The sequence below is a fragment of the Nelumbo lutea genome, chromosome 1, assembly GCF_056320005.1.
Source record: "Nelumbo lutea isolate HS-2025 chromosome 1, American lotus-T2T, whole genome shotgun sequence".
NCBI classification, from domain to species: domain Eukaryota; kingdom Viridiplantae; phylum Streptophyta; class Magnoliopsida; order Proteales; family Nelumbonaceae; genus Nelumbo; species Nelumbo lutea.
In genome coordinates, this window is record NC_142684.1 from 159,879,951 (window position 1) to 159,907,442 (window position 27,492).

The 27,492-nt window shown below is 38.1% G+C and overlaps 2 long non-coding RNA genes across 3 annotated transcripts; both read right to left on the bottom strand.

Moving 5' to 3' along the window:
- On the bottom strand, window positions 1-27,492 carry LOC148878709 (uncharacterized). 2 transcript variants are annotated; one of them, XR_016105836.1, is made up of 7 exons: window positions 27,130-27,492; window positions 26,916-26,966; window positions 25,943-26,038; window positions 25,698-25,773; window positions 25,292-25,345; window positions 24,735-25,118; window positions 1-235 (listed from the first exon to the last, which is right to left on the bottom strand). It is a non-coding gene; the product is annotated as an uncharacterized LOC148878709 (long non-coding RNA). The 2 variants fall into 2 exon arrangements; XR_016105837.1 differs by lacking the exons at window positions 24,735-25,118; window positions 25,292-25,345.
- LOC148878710 (uncharacterized) lies at window positions 21,952-23,781 on the bottom strand. Its single transcript, XR_016110379.1, has 3 exons — window positions 23,318-23,781; window positions 22,745-23,239; window positions 21,952-22,666 (listed from the first exon to the last, which is right to left on the bottom strand). It is a non-coding gene; the product is annotated as an uncharacterized LOC148878710 (long non-coding RNA).

Genomic DNA, 27,492 nt, shown 5'->3' on the forward strand with positions numbered 1-27,492 from the left:
TTGCAATTAATACAGGTTGTAACCTTATTTGCTCTCTACTTCTTGGATTCAGAAAATCAATAAAAATTTACTGATAATAACAAACTATAAATTTTCATTTAATATTTTCCCCATATAACTTAGCCTGGTTGTCCCGGGTATTCCTGTGCTGGACCTTGTGGCGGCCGTGGGGCTTGTAACAACGTCCTTGTGTTATATCGGCGAGAAATCTGCTGTGCGACAGCCTCCTCACCACCTTTCAGACACAACAGTCACCAAAAGTCAAGACATAAAAACTGGTAAATAAATGCTTTGTTAATTTCACAAATGAGAAGTGATCGCTTTTCTTAAGTTGCCAATTAGTAGCTAGCGTAGAAAGTTTAGCTCAGAGAAACGATCTCACAAACATCCGGCTCGCACAATGAATTATGAATATGCTTACAGTAGTTACAGGAAGTATATAAATCAATCAAAATTTAGAGAAAAAAAAATACCAAGTAAAGTTGAACTCCTCACACAAGCAAGGAAGAGGAGAAGCCCCAGCCAAAGATGGGACAACAACCAATTTAACCGCCGGAAACTGCCCATTCTGAATTGATGAATGACAGTGTTTGGGGAAGTACTGGTGGGCAAGGGAGACGTGAATTGCGCCTCCACGCTTACATTTTTATACGCAAAACTACTTTTACTATCACGCGGATCCACTTTCAGATCCAAGACCGCTGAATCAAAATAAGCCTGCGATGCGACTCCCATTTTTAATTAGATGGGGTGACATCGTAATAGGTCACAATAATCAGGGGTAGCCACGAATCGACTTTTTCATGAATTATTCGAGTTTGGTTGGTGAAAATTGAACTGAGACAAGTTTAACTCCAATTTACAGGTTCGTTTGTTAATTAAGTCAATCTCGAACTTAATAAAGTTCGATTCGTGCTTAAATCTAAAAAAAATGTTATAATTTTTAATTTTTTAAATATTAAATAAAAAATAATTTTTTATTTTTATAAAACATTTGACTCAGTCAAACTCGAATTTACTAAGTTTTGACTCGAGTTCAAGTCTCTAACTCTAATTGATGAGGGCGGATTTGGCCCTCCAATGACATTATGACGCCTGGCGGTGAGCTACCTGGTGATGAGCTACTTGGTGACGAGCTCCCTGGTGGTGAATTACTTAGTGACGAGCCCCCTGGTGGTGAGCTACTTGGTGACGAGCTCCCTAGTGGTGAGCTACTTCGTGACGAGCTCCCTAGTGGTGAGCTACTTCGTGACGAGCTCCCTGGTGGTGAGCTACCTGATGACGAACTCCCTAGTGGTGAGCTTCCTGGTGATGAGCCCTCTGGTGGTGAGCTGCCTGTATGTGACGAGCTAGTAAGCGCTGATCCAATTTCTTAGGCTCTGGGAGTTGCCTGTAAGTGGCGAGCTGCCTGTAAGGTGAGGAGGTCTCCACTAGTTCAGAACTGTAGTCCTTAGGCTCTAGGGGCAACTTATAGTCCACTTTTGCTGATTTTTCCCATGCTGAAGAAGTGACTGGGTCTTAAGCAGTAATGTGGCTCATAGGCTTTGGGATCGACTCGTAGTCCACTCTTCTTGACTTTGCCCATGCCGAAGAGGCGACTGGGTCTTAAGCAGTTGTGTTACCCATGCCATAGAGGTGATTGGGTTTTTCAGCAATAATGTTGCCTGTAGGCTTTGGGAGCGACTTGTAGTCCACTCTTCTTGACTTTGCCCATGTCAAAGAGGCGACTGGGACTTGTGGTGTCGGGCTGCCTGTGAGGTGCCGAGCTTACCAGGTGTCGAACTACCTGTGAGGCGCCGAGCTGACCAGGTGCCGAGTTACTTGTGAGGTGTCGGGCTGACTGGGTGTCGAGCTGCCTGTGAGGTGCTGAGCTGCCTGTAAGGCGCCGAGCTGACCAATTGTTGAGCTACCTGTGAGGTGCCGAACTGACCAGGTGTCGTGCTACCTATGAGGTGTCGAGTTGACCAGGTGTCGAGCTACCTGTAAGGCACCGAGTTGACCATGTGCCTAGCTACCTGTGAGGTGTCGGGCTGACCAGGTAGGTGCCTTAGAGCTATGATTGCACTACGTCAGCCTCGTAATGCTGGTCACCTACTCCTACAAGAAGCTACTAGGAGCTCGACCTTTGGGGGCAACACTACTAACTTTAGGTCGCCAGCTCATACGGGAGCCTTGGAAGGCTCGACCAACAAGGGCGCCCATGCTGTCTGTTGTCTGCCAACTCCTGCGGAAGCCACGAAGAGCTCATCTTTGTAGGGGGGGACCTCATGAAGAGGATTGACGGGGTTTTATCTGAATTGAAAGTAAAGTTGGTAGAGCTACTTAGCCTGTTAGCTCCCTGCATAGTCTTTGAGTTCATATAAAATGGAAACTATAAAGCGAGAGCTTCAGCTTCTAAAAAGTGAGGACTTAACTTTTCGGGAGGAGAGGACTTAGCCTTTTGTAGGATGAGAACTTAGCTTTTTGTAGCGTGTTCCCACAGACGACACCAATTGATATAACTGTTTCTAGTCACGTACCAATTTTTTTTTTCGTGATGTATCAATTTTTGGCTAAGTACTTCGTCATTTGACCTGCTCCCAGGTCGCCTGTGACTCAGAGGATGATGGAGCTCCCTGGTGACAAATTGCCTGGTGGTGAGCTACTTGGTGGCGAACTCCCTGGTGGTGAGCTGCTTGGTGACGAGCTCCCTGGTGGTGATCTACCTGGTGACGATCTCCCTAGTGGTGAGTTACCTGGAGACGAGCCCCCTAGTGGTGAGCTACTTAGTGACGAGCTCCCTAGTGGTGAGCTACTTGGTGACGAGCTCCCTAGTGACGAGCTCCCTATTAAAAATGATTCTATCATGTTAGCATAGCTCTCCTTTAAGGGAAACTATTTATTTATTTTCTTCATTTTTTGTATTATTTCTTATTTTCTTTTGTTATAAAAATATAAAATAGTAATCATTGCTTATCTTGATTAGATTAAACAATCAATGAGATGCACTTTCCTGAAACCTAAACAATCTCTTCTCCTAAAATTTCAACTAAACTACCTCCCCCACTTTCTTCAAAATTATCTCGAATTCCTATTTATCTTCAAAATTATCTCTAATTTAGTACAGAGTTTCTCCCCTAAATTATCTCTAATTCCTATTTATCCTCTCCCCTACTTTTTATTTATATCTATCTAAAGAAAGTTTGGATTAAAAAATTTAAGAATTATTTAAATGTTCTAACAAAATTATATAATAACTTTAAAATATTTATTAAAAACACAAAAAATAATTTTATATTTTTATAAAATAAATCACGAAATTATGTACTAACAATTTAAGTTATGTTTTTCTAGATTATCAATTTAAATATTTTTCAAATATTTAATAATAATATGTAATAGCTTTAAATAAGTAAAATTCAAATAAAAAAAATTAAATATTTTATAGATTATTTAAATATTTATTATAACTAGATTTTAAATAGTTAAAATAACAGAATTATGTAATAAATTTAAAAAATTCTTCAAAGTAGAAAAATAATTATAACATAATATTGAAATTAATAATAATTTAATATATTAAAAATTAATATAAAATTATGTAATACTATTATAGTTTTATGGATAATTAAATTCAATAAATAATTAATATTTCAAATTTTAAATATTTTACATATTATTTAAGTATTTAAATAACTAAATATTTTAAATAACAAAATATTTAACATAACTACATTTTAAATAGTTAAAATAAAAAAATTATGTAATAAATTTAAAAAATTTTGAAAAGTACAAAAGTAATTATAAAATAATATTGAAATTAATAATAATTTAATATATTAAAAATTAATATAAAATTATGTAATAGAAGTATTATAGTTTTATGGATATTTAAATTCAATAAATAATTAATAATTTATAATTTAAAAATTTTGCATATTATTTAAGTATTTAAATAACTAAATATTTTAAATAACAAAATATTTAACATAACTAAATTTTAAATAGTTAAAATAAAGAAATTATGTAATAAATTTAAAAAAATTTTGAAAAGTAGAAAAGTAATTATAAAATAATATTGAACTTAATAATACTTGAATATTTTTACATAATATTGTAAATAACTAATTTCACTTATATCAAGTAATAAATTGAGAAAATAACTTTCAAAAACATTAATATTTATTAATAATAATTTTAAACTCTTAATCTATATTTATTATATAATTATATATACTAAGATTAATATTTATTGTCTTTCAGTAATTATTATTTTTCTGATAAATGTATTTTCAATGATTATATATAAATTTATTTTGTTTGTTATTTAAACGAAAACTTTCAATAATTATTGGAGATTAAACCAAGGTTTTTAAATCCGACGCGAAGAACGAATCGGTTAGGAGTCCGGTTCCTGGGTTGAACGATCTGACTGTTTTGACAAAAATAATAAAAAAATAAAAAATGGTCAAAACCGTTTGAACAGTTCGAACAGTTAACCGCCTAGGTCAACGGCTTGCTGACCAAAACCAACAGTTTTGGGGAAAAACGGAACTGGTCACCTGACCGATTCCCGGCTTTTTCGATCAGACCTTCTGGTCCGGTCTGGTTTTGAAAACCATGGATTAAACTACTATTATTGATTTTTTTTTTTAAATTTAATTTGTTGTACTTATTGTATTTTTGTTATAACTTAATGATTAGTTAATATTTATTAGAGATTATACTATTTATTGACTAAGTTAATATATTTTTAGTACTTATTGTATTTTTTATTATCATTAATATATTTTTAATAATTGTATATTTTTACTATAAATTTTTAATAATTATTGGACATTAAACTATTGTTATTTATCGGAGATAAGACTATTAATTTAGCTAAAATTATGAGTGTTCATGAGTTGGTTTGGACCGGTCATAGGCTATTTGGCCAACCAAATTGACCTGGTTAGGTTGGGGAGTTGGTGAGGTGAAGCCGATGTGAAGTCGATTGACTTTTTGTGAAAACTGACCCACTCAAGTTGTATTGGTTTGGGCCTATTTTCACAAAAGGTTAGTCCGTTCAAAAGATTTAAACTTAAAAATTAAATTTAATTTTAAAAATTAGTAAATTATAGTGCAATTGTAGGTAAAGGTGTAAATCGGGTTGTACCGCCCGCGGCTCGACACAAACTTGGATCGGCATAGCACGACCCAACACGATCATGTGGATCATGCTGGACCTGGGGTTTTAGGTCCACGGGCCGGCACGACCCATATATATTATTTATATATATATATTATATATTATATAAATTATAATTATATAATAATATATAGTATATAATATATTAATAAAATAAATATTTTTTTAAATTTTATTATACTAATTTATTTAATTATTATATATATAAGCAATTTTATACAAAAAAATCATATAAAATTAAAATTTTAAGTTTTTTTATCAATTTTTTTAAATAAATAGCTTTGGGCCGATGCACGGCCTGACCTGACCTAAGGCTCGACCCACGGGCCAGCCTGACCGACCCCAAAATTTTTCACCAGGGAGGACGGATCGTGTGGGCCGGCACAACCTACTTTACACCTATAATTGTAGGTACATTGTGGTCACTTATCAGAACAGAGGAGGTGTCAAACTAATACTATGCGAATGCTTGTAATGAATCCATAACTCATCGCACATCTACAATGAGTTCATAACTCATCACACATCTGTGATGAACTATTACCCGAAATAGGTTGTGATGAACTTTGGACCCATGCGGACTTGCGATGAGTTTAAATCCATCACAGAACCGTGATGAGCTCTAGACCCACGTGGACTTGCGATGAGTTTAAAGTCATTACAGAATCGTAATGAGCGCAGACTCACCACAAATCAAAAACAAATAATAGAAACACGTGTGTCATTAAGTAACGCACGTGATGGAACACTCGTGAGCTTAACGAGGGTGCACAAGCTAAATAGTGATGTCACCCATGCCACATCTTTTTAAAAGGGTCATGAAAGGAAGTAGCCCACGTGTATTATGAGAATCTTCAAACGAAAGGAAAGTCCGTCATTGAGATATCTCATAAGACATGTGGCCAACCCCTAGCAGTGTTCCCTAACAACAAACACCAAATTCAAGATTCCCTTTCCTAATGGAAACCAAACACTTTTGGCTCCTTCCTTTCAGGACCTCGGGATCCCTCCTTATAAATAGGGGTCCAATTCATAACGAGATAATCATTCTATCACCTCATTTGCCCTATCCTTTAGCCTACCTCCTCCACTCGACTTTCCTTTGTCCTTCAAGGAGACTCTCGTGCGTAGCCTAACCACCTCATTCACAACAATTATTAAAAAATAAATCTAAAAATTAGATTTATGAAATGAAACATTTTAAACTAAGAAATATGGAAAATTTCTCACTTTTTCATATTAACAATTACATTTAAAATATAAAATATTAATATATATCCATGGTTAGGTTGTTTGATTTTGGCCGGTTTATAAATGGCCAAAGTGAAACTGATCCAACTTGGTTGAATTGGGAATCTTTTGAACCAAAGCCTACATAAAATACTAGAAACCAACCAACTCGGGTTGAGTTGATCGAGTTGGTCAGTTTCATAAGTTTTGACGAATAAACCTAACTGAAATTAATTATTGTTATTTTTGTATTATAAAAAAATTATTAAAAGTAGTATAAAAAGCATGAATAAATATTAATTGAGTTGAAAGTATAAAAGAATTATATACTCTTATGTGTTTCTATTAGGGTCATTTACTAGAACACACTTTATACCTTTACATATTTACTTAAACCAACCTTGTAGTCTTCATTTTACTAAAATATCCCATATATTTTACAATTTATTTACTTAATCAACCTTTCACTAAGGACTGTTTGTTTTGCCATTACACCCATGATTTTTTATTCCAAAAAAAACCCCTTAACACTTTTTTATACAAAAAACAAAATTGGCCAAATATAGCCAATAGAGTGGTTGCTCATGTCTTATTAAGGGCAAAATGGTATTTTTATTTCTATTTTATTTTGATTAAATTTATTTAAATGAACATTAGGGTCAACATTGTCATTTTCCACTATCATCTAATGGAAGATTGATTAAATCCATTGCAAATTATAAGTGGTATTTTAATAAAATGCTAACTATAGGGTAGGTTTTTAGTAAATGACCATTTCTATTATTTATCTTTTGCTTAATAAATCCCGTGCATCACACGGGTCCCGCTAGTATATATAGTAAGACGGTCCATGTTACCATGCCTCTCATTGCTCCAAACCCATTTTCTGATTTCCTATTTTTTTATTTTTTTTAATTTCACATAATTATCCATTAAACCAATATACATATATATATATATATATATATATATATATATATATATATATGTATATACATTAAAACTGGTCCTAGCATAACTCTCCTGTGAGAGAAGCTATTTATCTATTTTCTCATTTTTTTGAATTTTTCATTTTTTAATTTCATGTCATTATTGAAACAATCAATGAGATTCACTTTCCCAATAACCTAAATAACCTCTTCTCCTACAATTTCTCCTAAACTACCTCCCCCACTATCCCTCACTTTCTCCAAAATTATCTCTAATTCCTATTTATCTCCAAAATTATCTCTAGGGAGTTTCTCTCCTAAATTATCTCTAATTCCTATTTATCATCTTCCCAACTTTTTATCTATATCTATCTAAGAAAGTTTGGATTAAAAAATTAAGAATTATTTAAATATTTTAACAAAATTATATAATAACTTTAAAAATATTTATTAAAAACATCAAAAATTTATATTTTTACAAAATATATCACGAAATTATGTACTAACAATTTAAATTATGTTTTTTTACTGATTATCAATTTAAATGTTTTTCAAATATTTAATAATATGTAATAGCTTTAAATAAATAAAATTAAAATTATGTAAATATTTTATAGATTATTTAAATATTTAAATAACTAAATATTTATCATAACTAGATTTAAATATTTAAAAATAACGAAATTATATAATAAATTTAATAAATTTCTTCAAAGTAGAAAAATAATCATAACATATTATTCAAATAATTAATAATTTAATATGTTATAAAATTAATAATGAAATTATGTTAATCTAGAAATTTTCCCTTTTTTTTAATTTTTTATTCCTTTAATTTCAAGTCATTTTTTAAACAACAATGAGATGCACTTTTCCAATAACCTAAATAATCAATTCTCCTAAAATTACTCTTAAACTACCTCCCCCACTATCCCCCACTTTCTCCAAAATTATCTCTAATTTAGTAGAGAGTTTCTCTTCTAACTTATCTCTAATTCCTATTTATCCTCCCCCCTACTTTTTACCTATATCTATCTAAAGAAAGTTTGGATTAAATAATTTAAAAATTATTTAAATATTCTAACAAAACTATAAATTAGATTAAAAATATCTTTTTTTTAATTACAAAAATTAATTTTCTATTTTGACAAAATATATCATGAAATTATGTACAAACAATTAATTTTTTTCCGTATTATCAATTTATTATTTTTTAAATATTTAATAATATGTAATAACTTTAAATATATAAAATTTAAATATTTTATAGATTATTTAAATATTTAAAAACTAGATTTTAAATAGTTAAAATAACAAAATTATGTAATAAATTTAAAAAATTTATTCAATGTAGAAAAATAATTACAAAATAATATTTAAATTAATAATAATTTAATATATTACAAAATTAATAATGAAATTATGTAATAATAGTATAAATTATGATTTTATGGATAATTAAATTCAATAGATAATTAATATTTTAAAATTTAAATATTTTACACATTATTTAAATTTTTAAATAAAAAATATTTAACATAACTAGATTTTAAATAGTTAAAATAAATAAATTATGTAATAAATTTTAAAAAAGAAATTCTAAAAGATAGAAAAATAATTATAACATAATATTGAAATTAATAATAATTTAATATTTTTACATAATATTGTACATAATTAACTTCAGTTATATCAAGTAATAATTTGAGAAAATAATTTTCACAAAATAATATTTATTAATAATAAATTTAAACTCTTAATTTGTATTTATTATATAATTATATATACTAAATTTAATATTTATTGTCTTTTGTGATAAATGTATTTTCAATGATTATGTTTAAATTTGTTTTGTTTTGTTATTTAATAGAAAACTTTCAATAATTATTGGAGATTAAATTACTGTTATTGAAATTTTTAAATTTAGTTTATTGTACTTGTTGTATTTATTGTATTTTTGTTACAAGTAATTGATTAATATTAAATTGAGATTATACTATTTATTGACTAAGTTGATATATTTTTAGTACGTATTGTATTTTTGTAATTTCTATAATTATTGTATATTTCCTTATCAATATATTTTAAATAATTGTGTATTTTTGCTATAAATTTTCAATAATTATTGGAGATTAAACTATTGTTATTTACGAGAGATAAGACTTTTAATTTAGCTGAAATTATGAGTGTTCATGAGTTGGTTCGGTTTGCTCGTAGGCTATTTGGCCAACCAAATTGACCTGGTCAGGTTGGGTCGATGTTTTGGTTTGGTTAGTATGTTCAAAATATTTAAACTTGAAATTTTAATTTAATTTTAAAAATTATAATGCAATTATTAAATAATAAATTTAAAAATTAGATTTATGATCTGAAACATTTTAGACTAAAAAATATGTCAAAATTCCCACTTTTCCATATTAAAAATTATATTTAAAATATAAAATATTGATATATATTCATGGTTAGGTCATTCGATTTTGGTCGATTTACAAATAGCCAAAGTGAAACTAATCCAACTTGGTCGAATTGGGAAATTTTTTAACCAAAGCTAACCTAAAATACTAGAAAACCGACCAACTCGGGTCAAATTAATCGGGTTGGTCAGTTTCATCAGTTTGATTAATAAACCTAATTGAAATGAATTTTTTTTTTTGTGTTATAAAAATTTTATTAAAAGTAGTATATAAAATATGAATAATTATTAATTATTTAAAAAGTTAAAAATATAAAATAATTGTATTCTCTTATGTGTTTCTATTAGGGTCATTTATTAGAACACACTTTTAGGGATGACAATTTTCCCCATCCCTAAAAATGGGGAAGGGGATTAATAGGAGTTTTTTATTTTTAATTTAAAATTTTTAAATTAAAACATTTAATATATAACATTATTTTTAATTTAATTTTTTTATTTCTTTTAAATAAATAAATAAATAAACTACTATATTATTTATTGAAAAGAAGTAAAAAATTTAAATTATAAATAATGTTATATATTAAATGTTATTTATATTAATTATACTATTATATTATTTATATTATATATATATATATATATCAAAACATATTTAAAATATTATTTATAATTTAAAACTTTTATTTCTTTCAAATAAATTTATTAAAAAAAATACTATTATCTGAAAACATTTGAGGTTTCGGGTCCCTACGGGGAACCCATCCCGGCTGAGGATCAAGGATGGGAGTTATTTCAGAATCAGGGTCGGGGACAAGGAACATGATCCCCACCATGTTGACATTCCTGCACACCTTATAGTTTTCATTTTACTAAAACATCCCATATGTTTTACAACTTATTTACTTAATCAATATTCATTAAGGAGTGTTTGTTCTGCCATTAGGCCCATGATTTTTTATTCCAAAAATACCCCTAACACTTTTTTTTTTGTATAAAAAACAAAATTGACCAAATATAGCCAATAGAGTGGTTGCCCGTGTCTTATTAAGGGAAAATGGTATTTTTATTTTCTTTTGATTAAATTTGTTAAAATGAACATTAGGGTCAACACTGTTATTTTCCACTATAATTTATTAGAAGATTGATTAAATCCATTGCAAATTATAAATTGGTGTTTTAGTAAAATGCTAACTATAGGGTAGATTTTAGTAAATTCATGAAACCATAAGGGGTATTTTAGTATATGAACCTTTCTATTATTTAGCTTTCTCTTAATAAATCTCGTGTGTTGCACAGGTCCCCGCTAGTAAGGAAATAACATAGGCTTAAATATTTCTAACAATCACAAAGAAAGAGGGATTTGTTTTTTTAATGTTTAGCCAAGTGGCACCACTTTCCCCTAAATTGCCTCTAATTCCTATTTATCTCTTATTTATCTCTTAAGTTATCTCTAATTTAGTAGATAGATTCTCTCCTACAATATCTCTAATTCCTATTTATCCTCTCCCCCATTTTCTCCTAAATTGTCTTTAATTCCTATTTATCTCCTAAATTATCTCTAACTCTTATTTATCTCTAATTTAGGGGTGTAGCTTGATTAGGCCTAATCCAAACCCGACCCAACTCAATCGAAGATTTTGTATAGGCTGGGCTTGAGTTTTCAACTTCAAGTTGGGCTTAGGCCAAAAAACTCAAGCCTAATCTAAATTCAGGTTGGGCTTGGGTTGAGGCCTTGGGTAGCCCAAGCCCAATTCGACCAATTTGAACCTGTTCAACATTTTGCGATATACATATCTACATATTATCAACATATTCCACCTAGAAATAGGGCTACAAAGTTCAACACATCCAATCCCAAGTCCAACTCAAGATGTTGGGTTGAAGCTTGGGTTGGGATTAGGTTGGTAAGAGAAAAATTACTGATAATTTTTAATACCAAAACTCGTGCGTCCCAGGGTCTCCCCAATCCAATAAACCACATCATTTTAGTTTAAAATATTGATGCAACAACTGAATGTTTCACGACCGATCAGGTAGCGATGGTTCATTCACTATTTTATTCAAGAGTCTAATATGTTTTTTGGAACTTTGGACCAACAATCATGACTAAAATGTTTGAAATTAGTGGAAATAATCCCAAGAACTAGTTTTATTGGGTCCTAGTCAATTAAAGTGGGGTTATCCATCCGAAAAGGAAACATCTATCTGGTCCTAGTAGGGGTGGCAAATGGGTGGGTTGGGTTGAGCAAGGGTTGAATATCAACCCACCATGGCCCATCATCAATGCTTCTTAAAGGGTCATAATCTACCCTAACCCTAGGTCACCCTAACCCACCCATGTTGACCCTTACCCACCCTCACCCATACTAACCCACCTTCCTTCACCTATAAATACAGAAACAGGTCAGGTTAACCCATATACCCAAAAAACTTTTTAGAGAACAAACTTTCTCGAGTCTACCATGTGCTATAAATGGGTCAGGTTGATCCGTATACCCAAAAATAACATTTTTGAGAGAATAATCTCTACCAAGGTTACCACGTCACAAAAGCGGGTTGAGTCAACCTGTATACCCAAAAATGCAAAAATTATGCAGAAAAATATAAAAACTTTAGAGATGCAAAAAAAAAATTGCAAAAAATACTAGAAAATTTGCAAAAAATGCAAAAATGATAGAAATATTGTAGAAAATTTAGAAAAAATATAGAAAAAATACAAGAAATTGCAAATATTTTGTAAAAAAATAAGAAAATGTAGAAAAATTGTAGGAAATTCAGAAAAATATAAAAAATAACATAAAATTGCAAAATGTGCAAAAAATGCATAAATTTTGTAGAAAATGCAAAAAATGCAAAAAATACCAAAAAATGTATGAAATCACGAGAAAATATGCATAAATTATGTAGAAAATACCAGAAAATTACAAAAAACAATGCAGAAAATACAATAAAGTTTCAGAAAAATACCATAAAATTGTAGAAAATAACATAACATAGAAAAAATTGCAAAAATTAAGCAGAAATACTAAAAAACTTTAGAAAATGCAGAAAATAGCAAAAAATTGTAGAAATGAAAAAAATGCACAACTTTTATAGAAAAATCAGAAAAAAGAAAAAAAGAACCAAAAAATCATAGAAAATGCATGAACACACCAGAAAACATGAAAACATACCATAAGAACATGGAGAAAAATGTTAGGAGGAAGGCTCAACCTTTACTCAGAAACCTTCAACCTTAATAGAGACTTTTGAATTACTAAAGCCAAGGATTAAAGTATCGAGTATCGGGTATTATATCGGATAACATGAATATGGATACAATTTGAAAATGCATGGATACGGATAAAAAATAGGGGTAATAGCATATAAGGGCAACTTTTGGGGTTTAATGTCAATAAAAGTAATATTTTAAAAATTTTAAAAAATAGGTTAACTTTTTAAAAATAATATCAATAAAGGGCAAAAATACTATTCAGCTTCTTCTTCTTGCCATTTGTTCACCAAAGCTGTCGTTCACCGCCGCCTGCCATTACCCGCCACCGCCGTCTGCTATCGCCCGCCGCCGCCTCCACCTTCGGCTTTGTTGCCGAAGGTGGCCAGAGGCAGAGGTGGCGGTGACGACACTGGTGGTTTCTCTATCCAACACCGCCACCTCCGACAATGTTGTGGGAGATGGGTGGAGACAGAGGTGGCGGCGGCTCCGCCCACCACTAGCGTTGTTGCCGCCACCTCTGTCTCCGGCTATCTCTGGCAACGTTGCTGGAGGCGGAGGCGGAGGTGGCGGCGTGGCAGGTGGCAGATGGCGACGGCGGACGACGGCTTTGGTGAATAAATGGCAAGAAGAAGATGAACAGTGTTTTTTCCCTTTATTGATATTATTTTTAAAAAGTTAACCTATTTTTGAATTTTTTTTAAATATATTACTTTTATTGATATTAAACCCCAAAAGTTGCCCTTATATGCTAGAAACCCTAAAAAATATGGAAACGTATGGATACGCTAAGGAAATACATACAAATTTTATAAATACATTAAGAACACTAAATTTAAGATCAAAGTAATCACAAGATAGTATATAATACATGGAAAATGTAAATTTTAATGGTATATAAGAAGAAATATATTACAATTAGTATACTGGGATGCATAGCTATCATATAATTTTATTTATAATGGATTAATCAAGAGTCCAAGGAACTAAATATATGCACCTATTATATTTTAATTATTATATCAATTATTATTTTATTTTACTATTTTAAATTTTTTAAGTTTACAAAAAATTAACTCAAATTACAATATGAATTAAAAAATTATAAAAATATAATCTTAACTTAGAGTGTGTCAATTTTGTTAAAATTTCTACGATACATATCATATACAAATTCATAGTTTTTAATTACTAAAATAATTATTCCATTATTAATATTTTTATTTCTATAATTTTTACTAAATAAAAATCATTTTTTGAAATAAATGTAGATTAGTAGATATGATAGATTTAATTTAATATTATATTCTTCAATACTTTTGTTTATAATATTTTTATTTTTGTAAATAATAAATATTTTGTTATTACTTCCTAATGTAAATTAAAATATTAGTTAATTTTTATAAAAATATATAAAAATTTTAAGATTTATATCCTATACGAATTTATAAATTTTAAGTATTAAAATAATTATTCTATTATTAATATTCTATTTGTATAATTTTTTATAATAAAAATCATCTTTTTATATAAATGTAGATTTGATAGATTATTTCTTCTATTAGTTTATAAAATAATATTTTTTAATTTTTAGTTAGAGTTGTTAAATATAAATATTTTTTTTTTGGTTTAAATTGCATGTGAACACAAAAGCTAATAAAATCATTTGTATATAACTTTTAATCACAAAATTGCATTTGGTTTAGTGGTGTGAAAATGAAGTTGAATGTTAATGTGCTAGGTGGACTTGAGTTCAAGTCTTCTTGTAAACACATTTTTTAACCCCTCGACCCAATCCATCCTGACCCTAATGGGTACCTCAACCCAACCCACCCTTACCCTTTTTTACTGACCCTAATGGGTTGTTCGACCCATATTGACCCACCAATAGAATGGGTGGATGGGTTGGGGTCAAGATTGTTGGCCCTAGATGCTAGTTCATTTGTGTTGGAGATCATATCAGCTTTCCGAGTCATAATACATAATTAGAAGGAAGCTGCAATAGTCACTCTTAGCGGGCAGCTTCTCTTATATATTTATAACGAGAAGGAACCAAGTTTGTAACATGAATAAACTGTATACTTCATGTTAAAAGATTAGACATGTTTTTCATCATTGTTGATGAAGGGTGATTTGGCTCGACCTCGTAGTCCCGGGACATGCGTGCGTGACCTGGTCCAATGAACAGCACAGCCTGACAGCACGACCGCGACTCGATGGGAGAGACGCGCCGAGTCCAACGCTAGCTACTCGGGGAGTTAAGCGACTCGCCGGGGACTGAACCAGGCCAATTTTTGACTCCCACCAAGTGGAAGGTCCCGAGCTATCCCAAGGGCCCAAACTCCCTCTAAGGGGCTTGGAGCTCTTCCGTCCCGAGGAAGAAGCACCCTGGTTCTCAGATAAGTACCACGGGCACCTCGGGGCAGACCCGCCCCCTCAATACTGGGATAGGCCTACCCTAGACAGTCCGGTGCTCGATAGCCTAGTAGGCTATGGGGAGCCCTGCCTGACATCCGTACCCGTCGGACCAAGTGGCAAGGCTTTGATCCCTTGCCAGACAGCTTTCTACGAAACTTCCTTCTTTCACTCACTAGCACCACTGACACCCATGGCTTCTTCTAGCAACTCCGAACGCTGGAACACCCCAAAGGAGCAACTCCAACTACCTACCATTTGCACCGGGCAGTTCACCATCACCCTCTTTGCGGACGGGGTTCCTAGCCTGAACGTGCCTACAATGGTGGCACCTGTAACTGTCCCACTATCCCTGCATTCGGGACGACCTCCACCGAACCCACCATTCTCCCTCCAGTGGCCGGGCAAGGCCAACTTGAAGACTTGATGCTGTGCATTCGGGCCATGTAGGCCCAGATGCAGTAGTTTCAACAACTCCAGTTCCACTAGCAGCAAGTGCTACACCAAGTATCCAAATACCAATACCAACAACAGTTTCCTTCAGTCTCCCCTCGACATCCGGTAGCACATCCAGCTAAGCTCAGCGCCGCAGTGAACTCCCTTCCCACCAGGGAGAGACTTCAGCATCATCTCACAAAAGGAAGGGAAGACTCCTTACCCCCGCCGTACTACCCGCGGTTAGGTCGGGGGTTTCCCATCCGGTTAGGCCGGCGTCGCCCCAGTACTCGTAATTCGAGCCTCTGCTCGCAGAGAACAAGTTCGAGGTGCTAGCCAACGACCTAGAATAAGGTCCTTCTGTCTGCAACTACCAGCAGTCGTCCCTACCTCCCCCCGAGCCCATTGAGCTCAGCAATACAGAAGCCAACAACACCAACGCCGAGCTAGCCAAGAAGCAGCGAAGATGTCGTCGGTCTCGCCGAACTACCACCGCCCACAACCTGCCCGAGCTCAAGGGCAAAATAAAAATAAGCTCGGGAGAGGTAAGAGCTGCACCACTTCTTTCGGTCCCCTCTCCTCTATCCCCGGAGCTCCTTGCGGTCCCCATGTCCAAGGACTTCAAGCTCCCTCCGTTGGACAAATACGATGGGTCCTTCGACCCCAACGACCACGTCGACGCCTTTCAGTCCCAGATGCATCTGGCCTGGGCGAGTGAATCTTGCATGTGTGTGGCCTTCTCTACTACGTTCAAAGGAGTGGCCCATACTTGGTACTGAAACCTATCGCCGGGCTCGATAAGGAGCTAGGTGCAGTTCGTGAGGGTCTTCACCTCCCACTTCGTCACTAGAAAGAGATGCCCGAGGACCTAAGAAAGCCTCCTCAGCATAGTCCAGAGAAATGGGGAGTCCATCTGGAACTATATCAAGTGGTTTAATGACGCTTGCCTACAGATACCTGACCTAGACCCTACAGTCAAGATTACGGCGACCAAACGAGGTATCACCCACAAAGAGTTCAGATGGCACGTGGTCGTCAACCAACCCAAAACCATGACCAAGTTACTCAAGCTCGCCGATCGGTTCATAGGAACAGAGAAGGAGATCAACCAGAAGGGCGAGCACGCCCTCGAAAAATGAAAAAGGGAACCAGAACCCTCGGCTCCTAATGACTACAAGAAGAAGAAGGATCAAGCTCGAGGGGCAAACCCAGTTCAGCCTTTCCAAGCTCCAACAGCAGAAAGGGTGTTTACACCCCTCAACACGAAGCGAGCCGAGATCCTCATGGTGATCAAGGATGCCCCGTATGTAAAGTGGCCACCTCAGCTCAAAGCCGACCCTAATGTTAGGAATAAGAACTTGTACTGTAGTTTCCATAGAGATCACGGTCATAGCACCGAAAATTGTAATAACCAGTGCGATGAGATAGAAGAGCTCATCCATCGTGGGTATTTGAGAAATTTTGTACATCACGGAAATAATAGCAATAAGGCAGGTCGACACGGGGAACAGAATAAAGAAACCCCCAAACCCAGCAGACATGTGGAGCAACCGCAGAGACAGCCTCCAAACGAGAGACCAGTCCGAGGAACCATCCACGTAATCGTCGGAGGATCAATTGTCGCGGGTTGCACCTCGGCAGCAGCTCGATCATCAGCTCACAAAGCCGCTAGAGAAGAGCTAAACCCCCCGAAGCGGCCAAGGATGGAGGAGCCGATCTTCACTGAAGACGACGTGCGAGGAGTCCACTACCCCCACGATGACGCGCTCGTCATCAAGATCAAGATCAACGACTTCGAAGTCAAGCGTGTTCTGGTAGATTCGGGTAGTTCGGCAGACATCCTTTTCAAGGCAGCCTTCGACCAGCTTTAGATCCCAAAGGGTGACTTGAAGCCCGCAAGTACTCCACTGGTGGGGTTCAGCACTGAGGAGGTCAGGCCTCTAGGGAAGGTCACTTTGCCAGTGGAGGTCGGTACCTGGCCTAGTGTGGTGAGGCTCAGTCATGAGTTCCTGGTGGTTGCGACCCCCTCTCCATACAACGCGATAGAAAGCCAGCCCATCGCCCACGTCTTGCGAGCGGTAGTCTCCACCTACCACCTAGCAATGAAGTTCCATACAGACTTCGGAGTCGGAGTGGCGTGAGGCGATCAGCTCGAGTCCCGCAAATGTTATGTAGCTGCCCTCAAAGGAAAGGCCAAGGCAGCCGACGACCTCGAGCTGGGACGACCCGCAGAGCAGTTCACAGAGCGGGCCACACCTACGGAGGAGACCATCCCTGTCCCAACCTTGGCAGACGATCCAGCGCGGGTCCTTCAGATTGGCGCTTCTATCGAGGAGCCCTTGTGGTCTCAACTGGTAAGCTTCTTACTTGAAAACCTAGATGTTTTTGCATGGTCGGTGACAGAAATTTCCGGCATAGACCCCAACATCATCACTCATAGACTTAATATTGATCTTTCAGTTAGGCTCGTTAGACAAAAGAAGCGCAACCTAGCCCCAGAACGATGGAGGGCAGTCGGCGATGAGGTCGGGAAACTCCTTGCAGCTTATTTTATCAGGGAAGTCCATTACTTGAGTTGGGTGGCCAACCCTGTTGTGGTGAAAAAGGCAAACGGTAAATGTTGCATGTGCATCGACTATACTGACCTGAACTGGGTTTGCCCAAAGGACTGCTTCTCGCTTCCCAAGATTGATCGCCTAATAGATGCGACCTCGGGGCATGAGTTATTGAGCTTCTTGGACGCCTATTCGGGCTATAACCAAATAAAAATGGACCCAGCTGACGAGGAGAAGACTGCCTTCATAACCGAGTTTGGCCTGTAGTGCTACAAGGTCATGCCCTTTGGGTTGAAGAACGCTGGGGCTACTTTTCAGAGACTTGTAAATAAGCTGTTTGAGCCACTTGTTGGCACCAAAGTAGAGTGTTATGTAGATGACATGGTCGTTAAAACTCAATTTTCAAATGATATAATACAAGATTTACACTCAGTCTTTGAAATCTTGCGTAGATTTAATATGAAGTTAAATCTGAATAAGTGCGCCTTCAGTGTCACCTCAGGTAAATTCCTGGGGTTCATCATTAACCGGCAAGGCATTGTGGCCAATCCAGACAAAATCAAGGCCATCCTAGAAATGAGACCACCTCGAAAGTTAAAAGAGGTCCAGAAGCTGAATGGCCAGTTGGCCGCCCTAAGTCACTTTTTATCCAAATCCACAGACTACTGTCTGCCTTTCTTTAAAGCCATAAATGGCAAAGGCTTTGAATGGACTGAAGAGTGCCAGCTCGCGTTCGACGAGCTCAAAAGGCGCCTCGCCAGCATCCCAGTCTTAACCCGACCCGAAGTAGGTGATGTTTTAAAGCTATACCTCTCAGCAAGTGACGAGGTGGTCAGCTCGGTACTAATAAGAGAAATAATCGGGTCCAACGGCCCGTCTATTATGTTAGCAAAGTGTTGTAGGGAGCAGAGACGAGGTACCCAGAGATAGAAAAGTTAGCCTATGCACTGGTTATAACAGCCCGAAAGCTCTGCCCGTACTTCCACACTCACACCATCATTGTCCTTACCAATAAACCTCTAAGGCAAGTTTTGCTCAGGCCCGAGGTCTCGAGAAGGTTGACAAAATGGGCCATCAAGCTCAGCGAGTACGAACTCCAGTACAAACCGCGAACTGCTATCAAGGCCCAAGCCTTGGCAGATTTTGTCATAGAATGCACATTTAGCTCCGAAGTCCCCAGGTCGGTAGAACACGAGGCCCCCAGTACGAGAGAGCTCGAAGTTCCTGGACCGATTGAACTCGAGCACCGTGAAGTTGTACCCAACGCAATGTCTCTCTTAGTTAGGCCAAGCCCGAACTGGGATGATAAACCCTGGATCCTTCACATAGATGGCTCGTCAAATCGGCAAGGCAACGGAGTTGGGATCGTTCTATACGGACCAAGCGGTGTGAAATTGGAGTATGCGCTATGCTTTGAGTTCACGACATCCAACAATGAAGCAGAATACGAGGTGCTGCTAGCCGGGCTGGACCTTGCAAAGGAAGTAAAGGCCAAACACATTGTCATCTGTAGTGATTCCTAGCTCATGGTAAATCAAGTCCAGGGTGAGTACGAAGCTCGCGAGCCGACTATGGTAGCATACATAGCCAAGTAAGAGAGACTCTGCTCAACTTTCGGTCACACTTCATCCAGCAAATCCGGTCACACTTCATCCAGCACGGGAGACAACACCATGAGGACTGTTTACATAGAAAACTTACCTCGGCCTAGCATTCTCAAGGGGGCAGAGGAGGTTGCTCCCGTCGTTCAAGCAGAGCCGAACTGGATTGATCTACTCACGAGCTTTTTACTACACGGGACCCTCCCCACAGATCGTAATGCCGCTAGGAGGGTAGAGCGCTAGGTAGCCAAATACGTCATGATAGACCGGTGGCTGTACCGAAGGTCCTACACGCTCCCCTACCTGCGCTGCCTGCGACCCTCGGAAGTCGAGATCGTCCTCCACGACACTCATGAAAGCCTGTGCAGTGGTCATTTGGGGGGGTAGGGCCCTCGCTCAGAAAGCACTACGACAGGGGTACTACTAGCCAACTATGAAAGCGGATGCGACTGAACTTGTCAAAAAATGCGACAAGTGCCAAAAGCACGCTAACATCCACCACCGACCTGCCGCCAACCCGAAATACCTCACTAGCCCATGGCCATTTGCACAATGGGGAATTGACCTACTCAGGCCATTCCTGCCATCAACATGGCAAAGAAGGTTCCTAGTGATGGCAATGGACTATTTCACAAAATGGGTCAAAGTCGAACCTCTTACGAAAATCACAACTCGGAACGTGCAAAACTTCTTTTGGAAGAACATAGTGTGTGATTTCATATTACCTAGGGTATTGATCTCCGATAATGGTAAGCAGTTCGAAGATATTAAGTTCCAAAACTGGTGCCGAGACATGGGAATCCAGTAGAACTTCACCTCGGTGGCGCACCCTCAGGCGAAGGGCCAAACGGAAGTTACGAACAGGGCTATCCTTCGAGGACTAAAAGCGCGCTTGGACCGAGCTAAGGGACTGTGGACGGGCGAGCTGCCCAGTGTACTTTGGGCCTACTGTACCACGGAAAGGACTACCACGGGAGAAACTCCCATTAACCTCACATACAACACTGAAGCAGTCATCCCAGTTGAGATTGAAGTCCCCTCACTGAGACTAGAAGCATATGAAGACAGAGCAAACGAAGACGAGCTACGTACCAACCGCAACCTGCTAGACAAGGTGAGGGACCTCGCGTATATCAGGACCGCGACCTATCAACAAAGGATAGCTCGGTACTATAATGCCAAGGATAAAAAGTGAACTCTCCGTGTTGACGACCTGGCTCTCCACAAGGTTATGGTACCTGAACCCGGCATTGGCAAGCTCGGTCCGAACTGGGAAGGACCTTACCGAGTAAAGTGAGTACTCGAGGAAGGAACATACGAACTCAAAACCCTAGAAGGGAAACAAGTACCTCAGGCATGGAATATCGTCAACCTAAGACTATATTACTCGTGAACCACCGAATTGAGTGAACCACGAGCCACTCCCTCCTAGCCTTAGGGCCAATCCGTCGAATTAGCGACAACCTCGGAAACACAAGGTCCACTCACCCCGAAAGCAGGGGCAGACTCCAAGAAAACAGTTTGGAGTGACCAAGCGTCACTCCCTCCAGCCTAAGGGTCAATGTGCCAGGTTAACTGAAGACCTCGACGCTATGCATGACTCTACCGCCTCGCCAACATAGGCTTAACATGGCAAAGACCAAAGGCGCCCCGAGAACGGACTTTCCGACTCCTAGCCTACCTCGGTATACGCTACTAGAAGTGGGCGCCAACCTAAATAGCCAAGCAAGCAAGTCGAGCACGCACCCTACTATGCCTACCTCGGCGTATATTGCTGAAATCTGATAATCACCCCTACTGAGTGCAAGAAGGCAGCTCGGGGTGACAATAGTAAGGGGTCACTCACCTCAAGAAACTGAATTTACTAACCCAATAGTTCGGATAAGGCAAACACTCCAGTAGAAGTGGATCACAAAAACACTTAACATAATATACATATATACTCTTGCCGCATAAATGCAATTTCATTACAAAGTCCCGAGTACAAAGAAACAAGAAAAAGAAAATACGAAGTGAAACACAATTATTTGGGAGGCTTATTAGCCTTGCTCAGGGCCTCTTCGGGGGCATCCTCGGGACTATCAGCCAGGTCGGTAGTATCGGCCTCCTCGTTGCCGCCCTCATCGTCAGAGTCTGGGTCGTCCGCAGCTTGACGGGCCATGTCATTTGTAATATTAAAGGTGGTGAAGGCACTTATGTCAAGGTTAGGGTATGCATGCCTTATCCACCACCTGTCGAGTTTGAACCACCTACGATAGGCCTGCGACATTACGTCCTCAAACCTAGACGACTTGACGTAGTCGATAACGGCCTGGGCCTTCACCTCCCCGAGAGCTTTGTCAAAGATCTCGGTCTTCTCGTTGATATCGGCTTTAAGGTAATCCACCTCGTGCTCCAAGTCCCCCTTGGCTTCCTTAAGCCCCTGCACCTCAAGCTACGAAGCCCTCTAACACGCCTTGAGGCTCTCCACCTCGAGCTTCAAGGCTTCTTGACCCGCTCTGAGCCCGTTCGCTTCAGCCTTCAGCCTATCCCTCTCACGGGCCAGCTCCTCCTTCTCCAGCAACAGGGCCTCGAGATGACTCTCCAGCTGGTGAATTTTGCCCTGTGCTAGCTTAGTGTGAGCTGCACGAGATGACTCCTCAGTAGCCAAAGCACGCCTCAGGTGTTTGTCAGGTTGGAAGGTCAACGCGTGCACAACAGTGTTCACCTGGCAGGAGGGGGTTGGTCAGTACCGAGGAAAGAAGAAAGAAAGAAGGAAAAGGTGGCTCTCAGGGTGTGAACTCACCACCATGGCATGGGTTGCAGCGCAGCCACCAAGCTGACTGGGGGAGAGTTCAGCCCAATCTACGACCTCCGCCGTGATAACTGCTCTTCTACTTCCATCGAGGCCGATATCAGGATTCATGATGCTCTCTTCCTCCTCCTAGGTCCCCGAGCTGGATGTCGTCGTGTCTGCGGCACGATGAGCCAACCCTTCGGAAGCTTCGGCAGCAGCCCCGGTAGGGTTTGGGACTTCAGCGGTAGCCTCGGTTGGCTCGGCAATCGGCTCTACCGCCGCTTCAGGCCCCCGAGGTGGTATGTCCCACGACATTGGAGAGCTCGAGCCCCAAAGCAGGGGCCTATGGGAGCTCGGGCCCCAAAGAAGGGGCCTGTGGAAGATTGGGATCAGGGGTAAGGGTCCCTGGGGATTCCACGCGTGCCTTCTTGGCAGCCCGCTTCTTCCTCTTCTTCATCTGACGAAGGAGTCTCGGACCAGTGATCCTCTCTTCCTCCATGGTACCTGCAACAGAGCTCAGCGTTAGTAAGTTCAAAGACGCTAAACTGATTAAGCAAAATGCTAAAGTGGAAATTGATCTACCCGGGTTTAAACTGGCCTGAACGAGCTTCCCTTCAGCAATGTAGTCCCTGTGATCGAACCCGGCCTGAGCCCATGAGTGAAAGGTCTCCCACGTCTTCCGGTTAAGAGCAACGCTGGGAGCTTGAGTGGCCACCCCCCAGTTGGTAAGGAATGGCCACCCCGTGCTGCTTCGGACTACAAAGTAGTCCTGCTTCCAGGCTGGGACCTTGCTTGGGAACTTGTGTAGCATTTTGAAACCTGGGCGAGGAGACAAGTAGTAGGTCTGCCCATGCCCGAGGGGAGCACCAGGGGCACTCTTTTTTATTAACAAGATGGAACAAAGGATGTCCGCGTCTAAAGGGAAGTTTGTGCTCGGAATAGAGGAAGATGGTCTCAACCAAGTTTCGAATAGAGTTGGGGTGGAGTTGGTCCAGCGTGATGCTGAAGCGCCTCAACACCTCGGGAATAAGGTGGTGGAGAGGAAGACGGAGCCCGCCAACAAGTTGTTCCCTAAAGATGACGGTCTCATCTGGACCGTGCTCACAAGGGAAGTTGCTGGTGGGAAGACTGTACGAGTACTCTGGAGGCAAGTAGAATTGCTGGATGAGGTGTTGATGTCCCTCCTGCGTCATAACGGATGGACCGAACTGGTCCGATGCCCGACCTCGACGAGAGGTAGACGCCAGTTTGCCCGAGGTCACCCGAGCCTCATGGGAAGGACGGGCGACGGCAAGGTCACCATGACCCGAGGTACCCACCTCGGATTCATCTAGCGATTACTTTATGCCATAACCTGTCTGATTCTCCCGGAAATCACCACAACCACTTTAGAGCACAATATTATGTAATATTCCTACCTAGTAGGCAAATGATGCATGTCAGTAGAGCAAATTCTACCAATTAATTAATTATAAACTACCATACCTAAGAGAAATTTCTTTTTTTGATAAATATACCTAAGAGAAATTTCAGAAAGAAATAAATAGATATTTCAAGCAAGTACAAGGAAAGAGATAGAGGAAAAATCTACCAAAAAGTGTCTTAATGGATGGTGGTTTTTCCTTGGTATTTTTCTTCAATTCAGCTGAAAACAGGAATGTATAGGAAAAGCAGTCAAAATCATCAATAAGATGGAAAATGTGAATAAGATAGCACAAGTTCTTTCTGATTTTTCTAGTCTTGTCCTAGAACAACTTTCTGTTTCTTTCTCCTTCCATAACCCCAACATAGAGTAATTATCAAAAAGAATGCAACTCCAAAAAATTTTAGTCTTCATGTTTCCATGTATCCTTGACCAACTTGAAAAGATATGATCTGATGATTTGAACAAATATCTAACATCTTCCTTATTATTGAAGCACAAGCAGCATATACAGTTTAATGAAGATTTAAAAACCCAATAATGCTGATATAAAAGCATGTACAGCTATTTCCATACCTGGAGAGGAAGACGGAGCCCGCCAACAAGTTGTTCCCTGAAGATGACGGTCTCATCTGGACCGTGCTCACAAGGGAAGTTGCTGGTGGGAAGACTGTACGAGTACTCTGGAGGCAAGTAGAATTGCTGGATGAGGTGTTGATGTCCCTCCTGCGTCATAACGGATGGACCGAACTGGTCCGATGCCCGACCTCGACGAGAGGTAGACGCCAGTTTGCCCGAGGTCACCCGAGCCTCATGGGAAGGACGGGCGACGGCAAGGTCACCATGACCCGAGGTACCCACCTCGGATTCATCTAGCGATTACTTTATGCCATAACCTGTCTGATTCTCCCGGAAATCTCCACAACCACTTTAGAGCACAATATTATGTAATATTCCTACCTAGTAGGCAAATGATGCATGTCAGTAGAGCAAATTCTACCAATTAATTAATTATAAACTACCATACCTAAGAGAAATTTCTTTTTTTGATAAATATACCTAAGAGAAATTTCAGAAAGAAATAAATAGATATTTCAAGCAAGTACAAGGAAAGAGATAGAGGAAAAATCTACCAAAAAGTGTCTTAATGGATGGTGGTTTTTCCTTGGTATTTTTCTTCAATTCAGCTGAAAACAGGAATGTATAGGAAAAGCAGTCAAAATCATCAATAAGATGGAAAATGTGAATAAGATAGCACAAGTTCTTTTTGATTTTTCTAGTCTTGTCCTAGAACAACTTTCTGTTTCTTTCTCCTTCCATAAACCCCAACATAGAGTAATTATCAAAAAGAATGCAACTCCAAAAAATTTTAGTCTTCATGTTTCCATGTATCCTTGACCAACTTGAAAAGATATGATATGATTTGAACAAATATCTAACATCTTCCTTATTATTGAAGCACAAGCAGCATATACAGTTTAATGAAGATTTAAAAACCCAATAATGCTGATATAAAAGCATGTACAGCTATTTCCATACCTAGCAAAGACTGAAGCTATGTGCACCAACCAATAGAGAAACAAGGTGTCACTATCACCCCTCTTGAACATTCACACTGCAAAACAAAATCTTGTATTTAAAAGGACTAAAATGATAAAAATATGAAACTAAAACTGGTTCTCATTAACTGGCATGGTCAGACACTCAGACTGTTTATCATGTGGTCTGTGGGTAGGGTGTGAGACCAATCAGTGATCCGCTGAAAGTGAAGTTCAAGATCTTACTTTTAAGGAAAACCTTGCAGCGAGCTCTGTTTGCTTGTCCTCAAACCCAGATTCGATTACAGATAACGAGTTGTTTCCAAGAACTTTTGCCATGAGCTTCACAATAAGATGATCAGAAGATTGTTTAGACTTCTTATGGACTTCTTTATTATAAAACTTCTCCTGTTAAAAGATCCATATTCACCAAGTTCAATATTCATGAACTCAAGAAATCCATACAGATTGTTTAGACTTCCAAAGGTTTCTTGATTGTAAAATCTCTCCTTTTTAATGTCTGCATTCAACATGCATAGAACCAGTGTGAACCTTTCAATTTCAATGATCAGCAACCATATTTTATCTTTATGGACAATGATAATGAGGCCTAATTGTTAATGAGGTAAACTTGGATGGTTCTACTTCACTCTGTATTTTAACTTTTCTTTTTAATGTATATTAATTTTGATGAATATAATTATGTATTTATACAAGTATTTATCAATCCAAAACATATCTTATCATATGACATGACAAATCACATTTTAGCATCAATTCGTATTTGCTCAACCCCAAACGTTTTATAAAAAACAGCAATGGTACAAAACACGACAACCTTAATTTGTTTGATGTTTGGGATCCATGCACTTTTCCATTTGAATTAGAAAACCTTCTGGCTTCTTGTAAATTTTAAAGAGAGGAGGTTTGGCCAATTAACCCTTTTGAGTGAGAAGCTTCAGAGAACTCTGGTTTAAGGCGTTGAAGTGTTTGTTATCTGGAGAGAACCAGAACCATAGGGGAATGGATTGTTAATTGTTTATCTTTTGCATCATCGTACCATGTTAATTGTTTACCTTTTGTATTTTCATTTGATGATTGAATAAGGATAAAACAAAAAAGTTGTCTTTCCCAAAACAATTAAACTAAGCATAAAAATAATCAGACTTGAGGAAAAGACAAATAGATCAGTTAAACTAAAGGGAACAGATTTCCTTACCTTCTTTCCAATTACTTTGGATAGATAAGTCGGTCTTCAAACTGACTTGGCCTGTCGAAGTACAATATCTAAAAACTGTTAGACTTGACAACAGCAATACATTGAGCCATTGGCGTAATTTTGTTATAGATTGGAATATGAAACCAAAAAGAAGAAGAACCCTAAATAACCAGAATTGTAAGGTGCATGATACGCTAAGCCGCTGTTATCTAACCTGAATTTTTTATATGCAGCAGTGGTGCTGCGATGCCTAGATTTTCCTTCTTTGATGACAAATGAAGACTTGTTATTTAACCTGGCACGAGATGAAGATTTCTTCTCCAACGAGGATGGTTTGGCACCAAATGAAGGTGGCTGTTATTTTCTTCTCTGGTGAGGCAAAGAGAGTATGCTCTCTCACAGGGTGAAGCTCTCTGCCCAGTAACGAATGTTGTTGATGGCAAACCCAATAGAAATCGGTATTTTCGGAGTGAGAGTGAGAGCGAGTTCGATTGAGAGAGAGTTGCAGCAGGTTCAGATGAGAGAGAGAGAGAGAGAGAGAGAGAGAGAGAAAACTAGAGTTGAGAGACGCGAGAGC